At 35.3% G+C, this 19143-nt stretch overlaps 1 long non-coding RNA gene across 1 annotated transcript; it reads right to left on the reverse strand.

Moving 5' to 3' along the window:
* Positions 1-11916: 11916 nt before the first annotated feature.
* Positions 11917-12382, reverse strand: LOC143617782 (uncharacterized). Its single transcript, XR_013150883.1, has 3 exons — positions 12254-12382; positions 12116-12181; positions 11917-11992 (listed from the first exon to the last, which is right to left on the reverse strand). It is a non-coding gene; the product is annotated as an uncharacterized LOC143617782 (long non-coding RNA).
* Positions 12383-19143: the final 6761 nt, after the last annotated feature.

Genomic DNA, 19143 nt, shown 5'->3' on the forward strand with positions numbered 1-19143 from the left:
AAACCCGGTATCATTATAACAGAAGATTGGGTTCTTGTTAGATCACAAAGAAAAGATAATGCTTACGTGATCAACATGAATAGAAATGTTCCTGATGAAATCACTTGTCTATTTTCAAAAGTGTCAGAACATAATGCCATGCTTTGGTATCGTCGTCTTGGTCATGCAAACATTAGAAACTTAAACCATCATGCTAAAAACGACTTGCTGCGTGGTTTGCCTGTCAAGGATTTTGTAACAATTGAGAAATGTGTAGCTTGTTCATTGGGAAAATATCATCATATGTCTCACAAGCCAAAACTGGTTAATACCATTTCCTCAGTTTTTCAATTGCTAAACATGGATTTCTTTGGTCCGGTTCATGTATTCAATCTTTCTCGCAGCTCTTATTGTCTGGTTATTACTGATGACTACTCACATTTTACTTCGGTGTTTTTCTTGTCAAATAAGAGTGAAACTGCAGAATTGATAAAACGCTTTGTGGTGCTCATTGAGAACCAACTCAATCTAACGTTAAAGGTAATTCGCCGTGAAACGACCATGAATTCAAGAACTCAACGTTGAATTATTTTTTCTCCGAAAAAGGAGTACTTAGACAGTATAGCTCAGCTCACAACAAAATGGAGTTGCTGAGAGAAGGAACATACCTCTTATTGAGGCTGCAAGGACTATGCTGTGTGATTCAAAGCTACCTCTGTTCTTCTGGGATGAACCGGTCAACACAGTCTGTTATGTTCGAAATCGGGTGTTAATCAACAAATCACAGATGAAGAATCCATATGAAACTATTTATGGTCACAACCCTACTGTTGCACACTTTCGAGCTTTTGGATGTCCGTGTACTCTATTAAATCTCGAAATGACTCCAAAGTTTGGAGCTAAAGCTGATGATTGCTATTTTAATGGATATGCCGGTCGCACAGCCTATAGAGTTTACAACAAGACAACGAAGCAGATAGTGGAATCTTATGATCTGCGCTGGCTAGAAGTGAATGAGACTGATGCTCGTGTCAGGCTTGACTGGTTATTCGATTGTAATGAACTGTTTAAGACATTTAATGTGTTTCTAGTTGTTGATACAGAAAACTCAGGTGCTGGTGCTTCAAATGCTGTTCATGAAGAAGGCGACATCCCTACTGATTCTAATTTGTCTCCAGTGATGAGTATAGACCCGTCGGAATCATTGGATACTGCTCAGCAGTTGTCCGCAAATCAAAAGGAAAGTATTACTAAGACTGTGTCTTCACAAGAGTCTCCTAAAGTGCGTGAACTAAACATCGCTGAGACTTCTGCGACCGATGCTTCATCAGTTGAGGGGAAGAATGCCATTTGTCAAATATTTGGTAGCACTCTATTCCCAGATGTCAAACAAAATGAGTACATTGCCATTACCTCGTACTCGCACAATGCTGCAACATCTGGGTGGAAGAATCCTCTCTCTGAAATCCTTGAAGATCCAACAAATTTACCTTATACGTATCCCGTTTTCGATCATTCTATTCCAACAAGAATTCAATGGGATCATCCAATCAAAAATGTAATAGGTCCCCTTGAAATAGGCGTCTCAACTAGAAGTCAGACAAGACACATCAACAGTTGCTTGTTTTCTTGTTTCATCTCTCAAATCGAACCTAAGTCCTTTGAAATGGCCTTACAAGAACCAAGCTGGGTGGACCCTATGCATGAAGAATTGAATGATTTTGAGAAACTCAAGGTTTGGAGATTGGTAGAGTTGCCAGTCGAGAAGAAGGCCTTAGACACAAGATGGGTTTTTCGTAGCAAGCAAGATGATACTGGGGATATTGTTCGAAACAAAGCATGGCTTGTGGTTCGTGGTTTTCGTCAGGCTGAAGGTTTAGAGTACACTGAAGTGTATGCTCCAGTGGCTCGTCTTGAGGCCATTCGGAGTTTCTTGGCACATACTTTCTATATGTGGTTTACAGTTTACCAAATGGATGTCAAGACAACGTTTCTGTATGGAGAAGTGAATGAGGAAATTTATGTGGACCATCCATCGGGTTTTGTTGACTCAAAGCATCCTACTTACGTCTACAAGTTAGACAAAGCTCTCTATGGTCTTCATCAAACACCTCGGGCATAGTATGCAACTTTGACGGCTTATCTACTGGGGCATGGTTACAAGCAAGGAACCATCGATTAGACTTTATTCCGTTAAAATATTGGGAAGGATATGATCTTGGTTCAGATTTATATGGACGATATCATTTTCGGCTCCACCAGCATTACTCTATGTTCTGAATTTAGATGAGTTCGTTGGGGGAGATGATGACATTTATGGGATTACAGGTTCGTCAGAGTTCGACATGAATTTTGTTACATCAAGGAAAATATGTCGAAGACATGTTGGCAAAGTTCGAGTCCAAAAATTCTAAAAGTGTGACAACTCCTATGGCAGAAAGACCTCTTCTTTCATCTGATCCTGAAGGGAACTCTATAGATTAAACATACTATCGATCAATGATCAGTTCCTTGATGTATCTCACCGCCAGTCGCTCCCTGACATCATGTTTGCTGTCTGACAAAGCATGCACTTCCAGGCTAATCCTAAACTTTTTCATTTAATTGCTGTTAAACGTATTTTTAAAAATATCTTAAAGGGAAACTGAAGCTAGGTCTTTGGTATCCCAAAAACTCATAATTTGATTTATATGCTTTTGCTGATAGTAGTTATGGAGGTGATGATATTGACATGAAATCTACGCGTGCTGGATGTCAATTCTTTGGTGATCGACTCATTTTGTGGCAATGCAAGAAACAACAAACAGTATCAAGAAGTTGTTCCATCCATACTGAGGTTCTTGATTCAATCATTCTCACGTGTGTCTCAGGACGTAAAGGGGGTTCCGATGAGATAAGCCACACTCAGATGTCAGTTGTGGTTGCTTTAATCATGGATTGGAACTACAATTATTCCAAGTTAGTGTTTGATAAAATGAAAAGCAACATCAAGGGTAAAAAGAAGGAGGTTGTTTTAATGTATCCGAGTTTTCTACAGATGATCTTTGACTCTCATTATCTTGACCCGATCAAATCTGTAGAGATGCTCGATCTGAAGGCCATGGGTCCCAATACATTTGGGTTGATGAAGCAATCAAGCAAAGGGGTTAAAGGTCTATTAGGGATTACATCAGTTGGTTAAGTTTGGTAGATTTGCTGAGACCGAGGTTGTTACTACTACTACTAGTGCCTTTGTTGCTGATGAACGTGTAAAAACTGCTCAAAGGTTCACAACTGCATATGAGACAAATTTTGATGATGATGAGCCTGAAAGTTCTCCACCATAACACATGGAGACTAAACACCAAATACAACAGTCAGTACCTAATGCTGATCAAGTGAAAGAGTTTGAAGCGTTTAAAGAAAATCTCCAGCCGACTGCATTGAAGCGTCCTCAATCAGTCACGGTGACACGTGTTGAAGATGAAGTTGAATAAGAGCCATCCACAAACGATGAAAGAAAGATCCAAAACCGGGTGTGCTGGCTACTGATGTTGCACCAGCCAACCAAGCTACAGTTTTTGAGCCAATTACAATTGAAGCTCAAGTTGATCAAGGTCCGTCTACCGCTGATCAACAAACTCAAGAACAAATCTTTACTGACATCACACAAGAGTTTGAGTGTGAAGCGCGCATTCAATCAATGAACCATCAGGATCGTCTGACCCAATTGGTCAAAAATGTTCAAGTGCCACTGACAAGATTGCCCAGATCCTGGCTATGCAAGATAGATTCCTACAAGATAAAGGCAATGTCATTGCTCTAGAAGCCTAACTAGTTGATGTAAAATCCTTACAACGCCGAGTTTTTTAACTCGAACAAGACTCGGTGGTGAAGGATGTACGGATTCAAGAGATCGAGACTAGTAACTCTGATAAAGACTGTCGGTCGCGTATCTCCCTATAGATAGATCTTTTACTAACTATCGTAACCCACACGTTAGTGTCGACAAGAAGGTTAATGACTTACTATTTATAGTAAGAACAATAGAGTATTAATGGCAGACACACTAACACACTAAATGTTGCTTAATAGACACAAAAGTAACAAACACACACTGTAACCTCAAAGACTTCCATTAGTATTATGTCATATACAATGAAAATCAATTAGGGTTTCAAAATGGAATGTTTGGATTTTATGGCAGATTTCCGTGCAGGAATAAGTCTGCCGTCAAAATCATAACCAGGTGTAAGGTATAGGTGTGTCATAGGCGTTCCCTAAAATATTTCTTTTATAGGCCTACCTTGACACCTGACATTCATTCTAGAAACCCTAAAGATAGTGACATTACATATTCAAACAAAATACAAAATATTCTAAGTGTAAACAGTTCTTCGCGCACGCTTTGCAGCTTTTGTCTTCTTTGAGCAGACCTAGTAACCATAAAGTATGCTGGTAAACAGTTCTCCAGGCAAACTTTATTTAGGATATTTTCCTTAGAAAATATCCATCTAGCAGACTTCAATCCTCTTGACCATATCAGACTTTGCTCGATATAGTCCTACGAGCAAACTTGTTCTTTAGAGATCCCTTTAACCATTTGTTATCTTTAACTTATTGAACAAACCTAAGTGTGCTGGTAACACTGTACCTTGTCTTTAGTTGAACCTCGTTCGGTAGAAGTACTTAGATGAATTCTTGATCAACTTCTTTCAAGCTTGCTTGGACCAATGTTTATTAAAAATAAACCTTGCTAGATCATCCAAAAGACTTGGTTTCAGCTACGTTTAGTCAAGATTTTTCTAGGAAACAAACCTTGCTTGACATTGAAGAACAAACTTTCTAGACAAAGTGAACCTTGCTCGGTTTATCACTTAAGAGGAATTCTAGAAGATAACCTTGCTGGGAACACAAAATACCTTGCTAGATCAAGTAAAAGCTTGCTGGGAGGCCTAAGTGTGCTCGGTTTCCATGCTTAGCCATTTTTAGAGAGGTTGAGAAGATTCCAATCTTCGTTATGTCTTTTACTCATCTCAACAATCTTCCCTACATTGGAACATCCTCAGCGGTTACTTACACTTCTCAAATACACATCAAATTTTCAGAAGGAATTTACATTTCAAAAATGAAAAGATTACAACTTATAAATTCTGTCACAAGGACATTACATATCAAGCTTAATCTAAGTTTTATCTTCATCTTCTGGAGATTGAAGCCTCCATCCTTTTATCCAATCTCACAGCTGCGACCCTTTCTTTAAACATGAATAACTGCCTGTGGTGAGGATGCTGAGAGGGTAGAGTCCATCTGAGTATATCCTTTAGATCCTCCACATGCTGAAATTCTAAATCAGTGTCTTCCTTGATGATGTCCAAAGCCAGTCCATCAGAGTTTCTGAGAATGAAGGATTCATCTTTATCTTCAAAGAAAATACTTGCAATACTTCCATTTCTCTGGACTTCATGATTGGGCCTTGTCATCTGTCGCCTCATGCTTAGACATTGCTTCATGTTGGCCAGAGGATTGTGGTGCTTTGTCTTCTGATGGTAAGAAGCTTCAGTGATTCTTATATCCAGCATCCTCCTCTGCCTCTTCTTCTTTTCAAAATCAGACAACTCCAGCTTTCTCTTCTTATTTAGCATTGGGAACCCTTTCCTGGCTTGATCCCTGAGATGTTTAGATAATTCATTTTGTTATCTGCGTGCAAACCTCTGCCTGTTATGATAGTCAAAAAGTCATCTTTGAACACAACCTGCCTTAAATCACCACTGTTTATTACCACTTTCAAGGATTCAGTATTTGCATCAAAGTAGAGATTCTTTGGTAGGTCCAACACAGAAGGTGGCCTTTGTTGTCTCTGTTGGGAGGCTCTAGTGATTGGTATTGGTACGTTTGCAGCTGAGGGCCTAGAAGTAGTTTTCTTCTTAGGTACAGGGGCCCTCACATGCCCATATTTCTTTTCAAACAACTCAACAATCTTCTCCTTAGGCAGCAAAATAAGCTCCAAATAGTTTTCACCCTCCTTTGCCATAGTGGTAATCATGCTGATTAACTCCTCATCAGTTGGACCCGCAGGGACAGATCTTTGTGTTGTTGCAATTTGTTCACCCCTGGGTCGACACTAGAATTGCAATAGTTTCCTCTAATAAACCTTAAGTTTTTCCCATTCAACCTTTTGTTCATAACATAGTTCCTTCAATTTACTTTTGCCAAGGTTGTGAAATACACCTTCAGCCATCCCTTTGCTAAGCATCAAGCCTTTGAGGGTCTTGATCTTGTTCTAATCATCCCATGTCTCAACATTCTCCATTGGTTGCTCCTTCATAGTCACAAGAGGAACGTTAGATGATGTGGGTTTTTCCTGATCAAACTTGGCTTTTTCAGACTTATACATGGACAATTTTTGTTTCTTGCTCATATCTTTAGTCTTTTCACCTTGGTATTTTGCCTCCATCAATCTATCAAACAAGGTAACTTGTTCATCTTCCCACTGTATCCTCTCCTTTTCAGCAAGAGTAACAATTCTTGGTCTCTTTGTAGTTCTTTCAAACTCATCTTTCCTTGAGAACCTTTTGAAGTGTGTTTCAAGTTGTTCCTTTGTTAGACTGTCCATCACTTCAATTGATATCCCATAATCAATCAAATACTTACATTTTCCACCATATTTGTTGAATAATCTTTCAAGTTTTTCACTTTGATTAGTTTCCTTCTTCATTCTCTCCAACTCATCCTTCTTCACAGCTTCAACAGTTGTAATATATTTTTTTCTAACTCATCAAATTTCATATAGCTTAATTGTTTCTCAGAATAGTCATGTATTCTCAAAAGAGCTCTAAATTTATGAGAGTCCCTATTCTCCCTCTCCATCTTTTTCTTTATATCCTCCACTTCTCCATCCAACAAATCATGCAGCTCCTCATCAGACATTGGAGCCAGGGTATCAAACTTATAGCGATGATTCATGAGACTCAGAATAATTGGATTTTTCATTTTAGCATCATCCAACATATTTTGTATATTCTTCCTATGCTCATCAGTCATCTCAACATTAGGGGAATCAACAACATTATCAATATTATCCTCAGATAAGTCATCAAGAGCTTCAATTCTTGGTTCATTAACCTAAGGCTCAACATATACATCAACATGCCTAATGGTTTGTATAGGAGCAGCCTCAACAGGACTTTTCATCTCCTTTGGACTTTTCATCTCCTTTAAACTTTCCACAATATATTCAGTCTTTTCAGACTTGTCTGCCCTCTTACTCTTTCTCACGTACTTCTTTCCATACTTTCCCCAGTTCTCAGGATCCCATTCTTCAAGATGCTGTTCCAGGTCATTTTTAACTTCTTCAATCCAAGCTTTCGATACAATTCGAGTTACAGACTCTCCAACTTCATCAGGAACCATTTACCTTTCATCATTCTTCATTTCTAATTCATTAGAGGCTTGTTTTGGTATTGTGGTTCCATCTTGTTTAAAGTTATAGATGACCAGGGTAAGAGTGTTGTCAACTTCTTCCATGCTTTGCAAATTCAACAAACTTTCAATCACCTCTTTATCAACCTCCCCCTCTTCATTCAAAGTTTTATTGATTTCAACCTCTTCCAACAAAATTTCATGTTGTTCGATCTCCTTATCAGTCAAGGATCTTGTAATCCTTTCTCTTTGTATTATCTCATCCAAAATATTATCATGCCTTTTGGAATCTTGTTCAGTACTTTCATCAATATCCAAGATATCATCAATGGATTTTGTTTTTTGAGTTTCATGGGGTGCAGTTGATCTTCATTTTCAGAAACTGATTTCCCCTTTGCTTTCCTTCTTTCCTCTTCATCATCAACACCACCATCCTTCTTCATATTAGAGGTTATATCATCATTATTTTCTTCAGTTAAAACACCTCCTCATTTCACCACCATCATTTGTGGCTCAGTAGCTATGGCATCAGTTGCTATGGTTTCTGTCAATATACTGTCAGTGTCAGCCACACTTTTATCAGTAATTTCATCATCAACCTCCTTCTCCATCTCGATCTCCCTCTTCTCAGCCACATTTTTCTAAAACACAGATTTATCAACATCATAGTCTTGTTCACCTCCATCAGAGTCATCACCATCATAACCACCATCATGGTGTGGGCCTTACAATAATGTTTGTGTTGGTTGAGGGTAATGGGTTAACAGTTTGGATTATTGGTATAAATGTTTAGATAATTTCAGAAGTTGGGTTAATGGTTTGGTCATCTGTTTGTGAGTGGGTTGGGGATTGGTATGGTCTGTTTGGCTGGTTTATTCTGTGGGCTGGGACATATTCAGGAATATATGATTCAATGATAGGTTGGTCTTGGGTTTGGGTTAAGGGTTGGTTTAGGATTTGGGTTTGATATGGGCTTGGGGTTTAAATTATAGGTTGGTTTTGGTCAAGGTTTTGGTCTTGGTTTACGTTTGGTGATCGGATAAAAACATATTCATGCATGTATCACATAATCATCAAGTAGCGTAAGATAATAACAACTTTCTAAACATCTAAGTTTACCCGATAACACATGAATAATTCTTTTAAGTGCAAATAATCATCAAGCTTGCTCGAATGAGTTAAACAGTCAACCCAAACACCTAAGTTTGCTAGAAAGTTAAAAAATCATTAAAGCTTGCTGGAAACAACATATTCATAGCATGTATCACATAATTATCAAGTGTGCTTGAAAAAAACCAAATTTCTAAACAACCAAGTTTACTCGAAAATAAATAATTATCAAAGTGTACTCGATAATATATGAATAATTTTTTTAAGTACAAATAAACATCAAGTATGCTCGAATATGATGAATTAAAGTGAACACATCTAAGTTTATTCGAAAGGTTGAAAATCATCAAACCTTACTCGAAAGTACATATTCAAGGTAAAATGCAACTATTTTTGACTTAAATCATATTTCAAACTGTTTTATCATTAAAGATTAAGGTTTAAGAGCAAATGGTGCATAATGAGATCAAATTTCAGTCTTATATCTTTCCAAAACATTTTCTTTTCTTTTGTGAAAAGATCTCAACATGGGTTCATATTGATTAAGTCACTTCTCAATACTTCACTCTCAGCATTATTGTGACAACTTAGGCAATTTAATAGCAGGTATAGACTTAGCATGAATTTCATTTTCTTGGTGATATGCTTAAGGTTCAATTAATTTGCATAAAACAAAAATGGATAACACTTATCGCACTATTATGTCCCATATCTCTTCTCAAAGCTTATTTGGCTTTCCCAGATCACCCCGAATTGACCCCGACCCCTTGATATTTGGTCAAAATATTTTTCATGATAGAACATTTAAAGTTATTTGATTTTTCTTTTCAAAACTTCAAACATATGTGAGGTTGAACGTTGGACTTACTTGCCACGCAATTTGGACTTACAGGCCTTCCATTTGAGATGTGACTGGACTTATTTTTATGCCCCCATCTCTGTAGTTCTATTATTAACCCTCATGTTTGGTTTTTCTTTCAAAATTTGTGAACATAGATCAGCTTTTGGCTGAATGAAAATAAAATTTTTGCTTACATTTGTTCTTTGTCATATTCATAAGATTATTCTTTTTGGTGACCAAATACCAACAATCTCATGTATGACTGGGTAATCACTTTTCTGCCTATTATTCAGAGAGATTTATTTTAAAACATGCATATTCAACAATGTATCTCCACATTAAGCTTAGAATTTTCATTTTGTTTATATCACCTCAGGTTTTACACATCATGGAAAGCAACCATACATACTAATGAATACTCTAATAGTCTTTTTAGCCTATTAAATCCATATGATTGGCATAAATAATAAATGTACTATCATTTCCCATAAGATTGGATCAATTTTCACCTAAAACCCTTTTTGAGATTCTACAAAGCTTTTAACTGAATAGTCTTATCATATCTCAGCACCATAACAACTTGCTGTGTTTTTTGTCAAAAATATTTTTCTTGGAAAAACTTCCTTTACAACATATTCATTTGAGCATACAAGTTTGACACGAAAACTCAGTTTTGACATAAGCAATATGTAGCATACTCAAGAACAATGATAACATGAATGACACAATTAAAGCAAGCAGACTCCACGTAAGGTACATCCAAGACTAATTATGCATAGAGTATCCAATCCTAATCATATCATCATATTAGATTATCCACATAATTTCAAACACACTTATCCTAATATCACAAATTTTCACTGATATCGGATCTAAGCATCAAAGACACTTAAGTTACACAAATAGTCATTTAAAGGACATATCAGTTAAGATTAAACACAGATTAACACATTAATCACAAATCAATCAGCAAGACCTCTTTAAGAATAGTCAGTTAGCATAATGAGCACACATCATCAATCCGACTTCATCAGAGTTGATCATTCCCAAGGCTTTCAGGAGAAAATGCAATCTGGTTCAATCTAGTGGCTTGGTGAATCAGCCAATATGTCACTAGTGTCAACTCTTTTCATTTCAATCAATCCTTTCTCATTACAGAGTCTAATGAAATGATACCTGATTTCAATGTGCACTACAACAAAAAAGGCTTTTTAGGACGCACAAAAGCGTCCTAAAAATCTTTTTTATAGGACCTTTCATTTAATAGGATCAACGAGAAAAGCGTTTCATGTAAAGGGGTTGTAATATGCCTTGGAACTCAAAAAGCGTCCTGATATCCCAAATAAGATTATGAAACCAATTTTATGGTCGCATAAAATATTCATTAACAACCAAAAAGCGTCCCAATAAAAACATATTTGGACACTTTTACGATGTTTTAACATGTGCTTGCCCACCTTTAATCTTTTGATACACATACAAGCGTCCTTAAAAATTAATTTATAAGACCCTTATGATGTAACATTATAGGTACTTTAGTACAAAGAAAAATGTCCTAATATCCCAAATAAGATTATGAAACCAATATTATGGGCGCATAATATATTCATTAACAACTCAAAAAGCTTCCCAATAAAAAACTTATTAGGACACTTTTACAATGTTTTGACATGTGCTTACCTAATTGTAAACTTTTGACATACATACAAGTCTTTTAAAAATTAATTTATAGGACCCTTATGATAAAACATTATAGTACCAAAAAAAGGGTCCTAATATCCTAAACAAGATTATGAAACTAAAATTTTATAGTTGCATAATATGTCTATGAACAACTTAAACAACGTCCTAAAAAACATATTATGACACTTTTATAATATTCTAACGTTTAATAGGACAAAAAATAGAAGTCCTAACAAATCATATACAACCCTTTTTTAAGCGTCCACACACAATTTTACGATACGTTTATGGACATCTAAATATTGAAAGAAATAAAAATTCATTATATTAAATAAGCTTGTCATAACAAAAACACTAAACATAAATAAGTTATAACATTATCCAACATAAACTCTTGTAACATTCAACAAAAAAATTAAAAGCAATAAAAGAAACAAGCACCATAAAATCCCGAGTCATCATGCGTCCTCAATCCTCACGAACTACCTACAAATAAACCTTCCATGTATAAGCATTAAGTTCCATGTTATTAAAATTATTTGTATCACAAGTTTAACAAATACATACCGAGATAAATGGACAAGGCCATGCGATGGATGCACCAATACAATCTTGAATTGTGGAAAATAACCCATATGGTCTAACCAACTTTTCATTTATTTTTATTGGTACTTGAACATTTACCTCACACCATTTTGCAACTGCATAGTATTATAAAATATACACCAATATTGATTTATATAATTGCAGTAAGAAAATGAAAATAACCAATAACTAGCGAATAGTATTACATACCTCTATTGTATGGTTGGCGTCTCTTTCAAGAACAAGCCCCCCTCTTAAAAATTAATGATTAAAATAAATAGGTGAATATAAATCATGGATACTGCAAGCATGCAAAAGTCTTTCCTTACCACCTATTACTTCAACAGGAGCATAGAGAACACGAGCCTTTTCAACTGAACCTTTCATGAGTTCCTGTAAGTAGAAATAATGAACTAACATAGGTACAAAAAAATTCTCACTTCAAATCGCAATAATCATTTAAACACACATCCAACAACCCATATAACTTATAAATGTTAATTGCAAGATTCGTACCAATCCGTTAAGTTTAATAGCTACAGGTCGGTCATCTAATGCATCCATTACTTCTGCTTCAATTTCCTAAGTAGTAATATCATAACAGAACAGTTAAGCATTCTAGTCAACCAAGAAAGTTTGACCAATTGAACCGACCTTAAATATCTTAACAGCAGCACAGTCTCTTTCCTTGTTCAACAACTTCAGCATGAGAACAGTTAAGTGAAATGTCTTTGGATTAATAAAGATGGATTTGTCTATTCCCAGTTTTGTTGTAAGAAAAATATCGGATATTAAAAATTACATATAATAAAAGATAGCTAGAACCTAGAAAGAGTAAACAGGTCAAAAGCTAAACCAAAGTGTATTTTTAATACATACAATTGTCTTTTATTCAAAAAAAATATCGTTATTGAGATAGTATATTAACTTTCATAATCATACTTGGCACACTAACTATTCATATAAAAATAATAATTGTTGGACAAGAAGTGTTCCGGGCCTGACCCATAAGTGACAGTAGGAAAGTAAGGGTAGGGTGTAAACGACCCGAGTTCGACTAAACTCGGACTCGGCTAGTTTTAATTTACGATATCTTGAGATCGATCTTGGCTCATTTATAGCTCTTTTATTAAAGCTCGAACTTGAAACTTGGCTCTTGAATTATTTTTTCAAACTCGAGCTCGGGTCGTTTATTATTTATTAATTAATTTATATACATTTTTCATTTTTTAATATTTTATTAATTATAAATTGATTTATTTTTTTACATGTGAAATCGAGCTTTATATTATTTTTTTACATGTAAAATGAAGAGTTTTCAAGTTCCCCATTTTTTTTGAGTTCCCTCTTGAACCTGCCCCTATAAAATATATTAAACAAAAATGATATAAATAGTAGGTTGGTTTAGGCTCGGGAGTTGGCTCGATAAGTGAAGCTTGAGCTCACACTCATTTTTTAAGAAACCTTATCGTAAGGCTCGACCTCGTTTAAGCTCTACTAGGTTTGAGGTTCTAACGAGCAGGTATTTAGAAGATGACAAGCCGACTAGACTCGTTTAAACCCCTATAAGAAAGTGCCCCTTTTGACCCGCTATCTGACCCATCAATTTTGCTAAGTCTACTCACAAACATTCAAAGTTACAAACATGTATTGATCTTCCTCATACAATTTTTTTTAGTTGATCCAAGACTACGGCTACCCATTTTGGCCCGTTACCCGACCCACCCATTTTGCTACCGCTACTCACATATTTCATGAGTATAAAGTAAACATTTTTCACATAAATTAGAGAAAATCAAAAGTAAAGTTACTATTGGGCTACGATCTGTAAGAGCATAGAGGGTTACGTATATCGCAACTTAAAAACTGGTTGTGGCTTTTGCCGATGGTGTAACAGTAGAGCTGCTGGAATGCTATTGCGAAATGGAGATAGAGATGTTCGATGATCTCGAACTAGACAGAGGGGGGATCTTGTTTGAAGCCCCGCCGTCCATTTAGGTTTAAGGGTGAGAGGAGGGAGATTTAATTTTTTTAAAGTGTAAATTAGTTTATGAAATGAATAATTATTGTTTTAAGAAAAAAACATTAAATAAAAATATATAATACAAATTTATAAAATCAACCAAGTAAATGTCTACAATCAACTATTAGTGATGATTTTATGGCTACTAACAAGTAATTTTAATATATAAAATACTATATTAAATAAGATATATGATAGTAATAAAATTGGATGAAAAATAAATACATTCGAGAAATATGAACTAATGAACACCAGAATAATAAATAATATCGATTAACTACTGACCTACTCCATTGTAGACTTATGACTGCTCCAATCCAATGCAACAATCGACTCTCGCCGCCCATAACTTGGTAAAACGAAAGAATCGTCGGGTGATGCTCCTTGTGTGCCGTTTCTCAGGGAAACAAAGATGAAAGTGTAGATTGGGGATGCCCTAAATGACTAAATCCAAAATCACATAAAAATACATTACATTTCTTCTCTCATTTTCAATTAAATTATACTTTTTTTATACCTTTATCATTACTGTTTATCTCTCTTCACTCACAACCACTTTCAAAATATGTTGAAAAATTCTAGAAGGTGAACAATAGCTTCTTAAATATACAGAAAAATCACTACATTTTTTAAAATATAAAAAATATTCACTCACAACACCCTAAATCACTCTCTAAATTATAAAAACATCACTCACATAAAATTGGGGGTTGGATGAATATACTCGTATATGTAAATATATTATAATGAGTAAGTAAATTCAAATGAATGTATTTGTGTGGTGGTAGGCTTAGTTGTTACTAAAGTATATGTCATTAGTTCAAAACTTTTAATGAACATTTATTTTCTTAACAATTGTCATAAAAGGCCCTAAAATCTTATTTAGATTTAGGCCTCCACATTCGTTGAGCCGTCCCTAGTCCCAAATGATAGCATCGAGTTAACATGAATTTAGTCAGTAACAGCTACCTTCGTTATAGTAATGGAACTAAAAAAATATGAGAACAAAAAATAAAAAATAAAAATTTAGGTGAGCCAAGGGGTGACGTCGATCGGTCCCAGACGCTGAGACAGTGAGGTTACTCGTATAACATATTTTAATATTTTTGTTAACATATTTTAAACAATGTTTATTCTGCTTGTAAACACAGACGTTGATAAACCCTGATCGTTGCAATAGCGAGTCGACTCTTATTCGTGCGTTGTGATGGTGAGTCGGTAAAACTGGAGCGATGGTAAAAATCCTAGCTTTCCGGTGGTGGGTCAGCACGAATTTTGTCGCTTTTGTTTACATTTATTATGGTACAGAAACTAAAATAAAGTTCGGTAAAGCCCGGGCGTGGGTAAAATTCTGGCGTTTTCGGTACTGGACGTTGCGCGATGTGTCGGTAAAACCCGAGCATTATCAGTACCGGACGTTATGGCTATAAGTTGAGTTGAATTCGGTAAAACAAAAGGCAAAACATTCGTTAGGAATTTAGAAAAAAACATTTAACCAATAAAACGTAAAAAAGATTTAACAAAAAAAGGTTTGGACCACTGGGATGGTGTCATTTGGCCCAATCAGGGTCTTGCGGCACCAACCATCAACTTTAATTTTACACACACACTAGTGTTTAGCCATGTACGAGTATGTTTTACATTATTCGTTTATAATATTTACATATATTTTTTTTATTTTAATTTTATTAATGTAAGAACATTCTTAGGATTTAATTTATGATGAGAAAGTTTCACAAATAAATGAGGTTATAATTCGGCTTAAAAACTATCTAGGATTGGTGAGAATCATGACCCGCTTATTTTTTTCACTATAAAATTGCTTATTAATTATTATTAATATTTTTTTTAAAAAAAATCAGATACTAATTTATTGTATATTTCTATTTTATTGGATTTTCATATAAAAAATCAGATGTTATAACTCGTTTGAGGGATATCTGGTTTGGTGAGACCTGTACCCGTGAATTCGGGTTAAATGCATGAGAAACCTCCATTTAAAAAATAAAGCAGTCTAGTAGATTGAGAGAATGTATGGACGTTTCGTATAGATAATATGGTCAAGAACCATTTATCCAATCGATAGTGTTGGACAAATCTAACAAGGAGATGAGGGAGGAATTTGTCTTGTTTGTGTGATGGATTATGTGAAGACTTAGGAATGATTTTGTGTTCAAAGCTAATAAAAATGGACAGGTAAGATTTTAGCTAAATTTAAGAAGATGATGATGCAGGCCAATCGGGCCATTGTCTTTGTTATCTGTTATTATAGAGAGTAATAGTCAATTTAAATCAAATTAGGTGCTGTTTGTTTTTAAGAGGTAAAATGTCAGAAGACTGCGAAACCACATCTGCCAACATCTGTAGCAGAAGAGGTGGACCAAAACTCTGCAGTCTGCAACAAGAAGACTGTTTGTTTTTTAATAACTGCAGACTACCAAAACTATTGTAAATCTAATCTAATCTAATCTAATCTCAGAAGACATATAACAAGTTAATGTTTGATATATTAGCTAGCATTCACAGTTCAAGTAACTTCAAAGCAATTATCTTTTCCACAAACTAACGCCTAACATAGCAACAATTATCAAGTAAAATCATGAAAATGTTTATAGCATAAAAATAACAATCAAAACACGTATTCATTACCACGAGACAAACAAAAACACACTCTGGTTCAATAAGCCCTAACAATCACCAAAATCAATCAAAACATGTATTAACCACTACGAGATAGCATAATCTGGTTCAATAAACCCTAAAATCACCAAACTCAATAATAATAGAACCTACACACCAAACATCAATAGTAACAAAAGGTATGAAATTAAACCTGATATGGGGGAATAGAGGACGGCGGGGTTGCAGCGGTGGGGCGGCACTGGAGCAGTAGAGCGGCAGCGGCAGGTTGCGGCGGTGGGGCGGCGGCGCTGGAGCAGTGGAGAGATGGGGTTGCAGCGGTGGGAGAGTTGGGCGGCAGTGGAGTGACGGGTTGATGGTGGGTGAGTTGGGTGGCAGTGGAGAGGATAAGGGGATTAGGGTTTGGGAGTGTCTGATGGAATAAGAAAGATGTAAAGAAATTGGTTAGAAGAGGTGAGAAGTAACAATACCAACACTTCTGGGAGAAGAGGGCGCGCAGACGTTTTTTAATGAAACGTCTTCGGAAAAACAAACACACTGCAGAGCCCAACGTCTGCGCGCCCTCTTCTCAGTGCAGACAAAAGAGGTGGAGAAGTGCATTTGAGGAAAAACAAACAGCACCTTAGTGTGTATGGCCTATTTATTGGTCGATATAAAACTATGCAATTAATAGTTAATCACTAAAATATTATTAAAAACTAAATAAGCTTATAAATATATATTTAATCTAAATCGTTTCCGAAATTCCCTTTCAAATCAATTGATTTCCTTAAGCAATTTTTATTTATCTCTACAAATTTGAAAGTTATTAATAATTATAATTTCATGATTTCCCTCCCTCCCAAAGTTCCCACCCAACTAAATTATATTCCCGTTGTTCAAAAAGAAAAACTAAATCATATTCCCGCCAACTCCCTAACCCTATTAATCTAATTTCTCCAAAAACTACCTAAACTAACGCTCTTATTATTCATCAGCTTTGCTTCAACCTTAGCCCTAAATAGATACACGGCGTTGGCATTGGTTGCTAACCACTGCCAATCACTGCATGTTTGACTTCAGTCTACATGCATCACCCTTTCGGTTGCTTCGACTACATGCACAACCAACAGACCTCACAAGTCGTTCTAAATTTATCATCACGAATTGAGGTAGCAATTGATATAAGCTATTGTTTTATTTAAATAGAAGAGGTCATAATCATTAAGACTTAAAGTAGTAGAATAGTGGAGCATTTGTTCGATGAAATGCATCGATGTGTAAACGTTTCACTGAAAGTGAACCTATTCTTTTGTTTATATCAGTTTAAAGTGGAATATGTGGACATGTATGTTATGCATATATATACGTGTCTATGAAGATTATTGGGGATTTTAAATATTAATTAACCTATGGTATATGATTTTCTCTCAACTAGGTTATATTAATTTATATATCCCCAAACCTGGTCATGTATTGACAAATTCACAACTCTTATTATTTAAATGCAAAGGTACGATTTCAAACTTAATTAAATTATGCATCAGACAATACTATTGCCACTTTTCTTAAATCACTATACTAGAGATTCAGGAAGAATTTAATTTTTGTTTAGAACAAGTCCAATTTGGTTCGGGTCAAAACGACATTTGAACAAAATAGTTTCAGGACAAAACGGATTCAAACCAAAATAAGTTTGTGTCAAAACGGGCTTTGAGGAAAATAGGTTCGACCAAAATGGGTTAAAACAAAAACAGGTTTGAGTCAAAATAGGTTTCGAACAAAATTGATTCAGGTTAAAAGGGGCTAGTTTTAAAAAAATAAAGTGACCAAATCACCAAAACTATAAACGAATTTGTAAAAAATCTTTATGGGTTTATACTTGATTATATAAGTGCATTAGTGCATTTCTTATAATTCCATATGCAACTCATATGATTATCACACAAATATAAGGATCATTAACAATTAATATTGACTAAATTGTTGACATCATATTCCAACAGGTTCATTACTACAATTTTCTCAAATTTCAACCAACTAAATGATATATAATGATTGACTAATGTTTGTGTGTGCTTGGCACTATTGGTGGGTTGGGCTAGGTGGGGTGCTAATTAACTTGCCAAGCTCCATAGTATATATAAATCTTTGATAGCTGAAAGCAAAACAAATGGCTGCACATTATAAGAAATTTATAAATACAAAAATTGCTGATAACATGAGTTACATTAACTATTGTTTTTCTTGAGATGGAGTTGGGATTGTCTTTTTGATAAATAATAGCTATTTTGATGAAATTTGTCCATATGAACTTCGTTTTTGTTTTTGCGTTATAGGTTTCTATGAAATGATGAATGTTTAAAACCTAGTTTTTTAGTGTTCATGCTTAATTTGTGTTTCAGTGATCGCATTCTTTCATATTACTTTTGTCGCCTAAACTACTGTCTCTTGTGGTTTTTGCTATGCCATCGTCTTTTAACTAGTACAAGTGGTTTGTTTGTTCCAAGTTCTCAAATTGATGATATAATGAATCGATAGGTAATTATGTATCCGTTGATTCCCAAACTGATGGTACTAACTGGAATAAGTTAAAGCTAGTCGGTTAGTTTGGGATAGAAACACTTTATTGGTTATGTCGCTTTTTTGGGATAGAAACGCTTTATTGGTGGTGTACCTGTGTAAGCTTAGCTGGGTGAAATATACAGCTATCCGATTTAGTTTGAATATTTGAGACTGCAGTTAGTGGTTTGGCATGGCAATTAAATATTGTTTTCTCAATTAAGTCATTTCCGATTTAGTTTGGAAATTTTTCGATGTATAAGTCCTTTCTTGTGTGTTGTTTGATATTGCTTGTGCTATACATGCGGCTATTAATCCTAGACTTGAACCGCATGCTTCA

This window comes from Bidens hawaiensis, unplaced genomic scaffold, assembly GCF_021521415.1.
Source record: "Bidens hawaiensis isolate Kalapana, Puna unplaced genomic scaffold, B.hawaiensis_p1.1 tig00058141_1, whole genome shotgun sequence".
NCBI classification, from domain to species: domain Eukaryota; kingdom Viridiplantae; phylum Streptophyta; class Magnoliopsida; order Asterales; family Asteraceae; genus Bidens; species Bidens hawaiensis.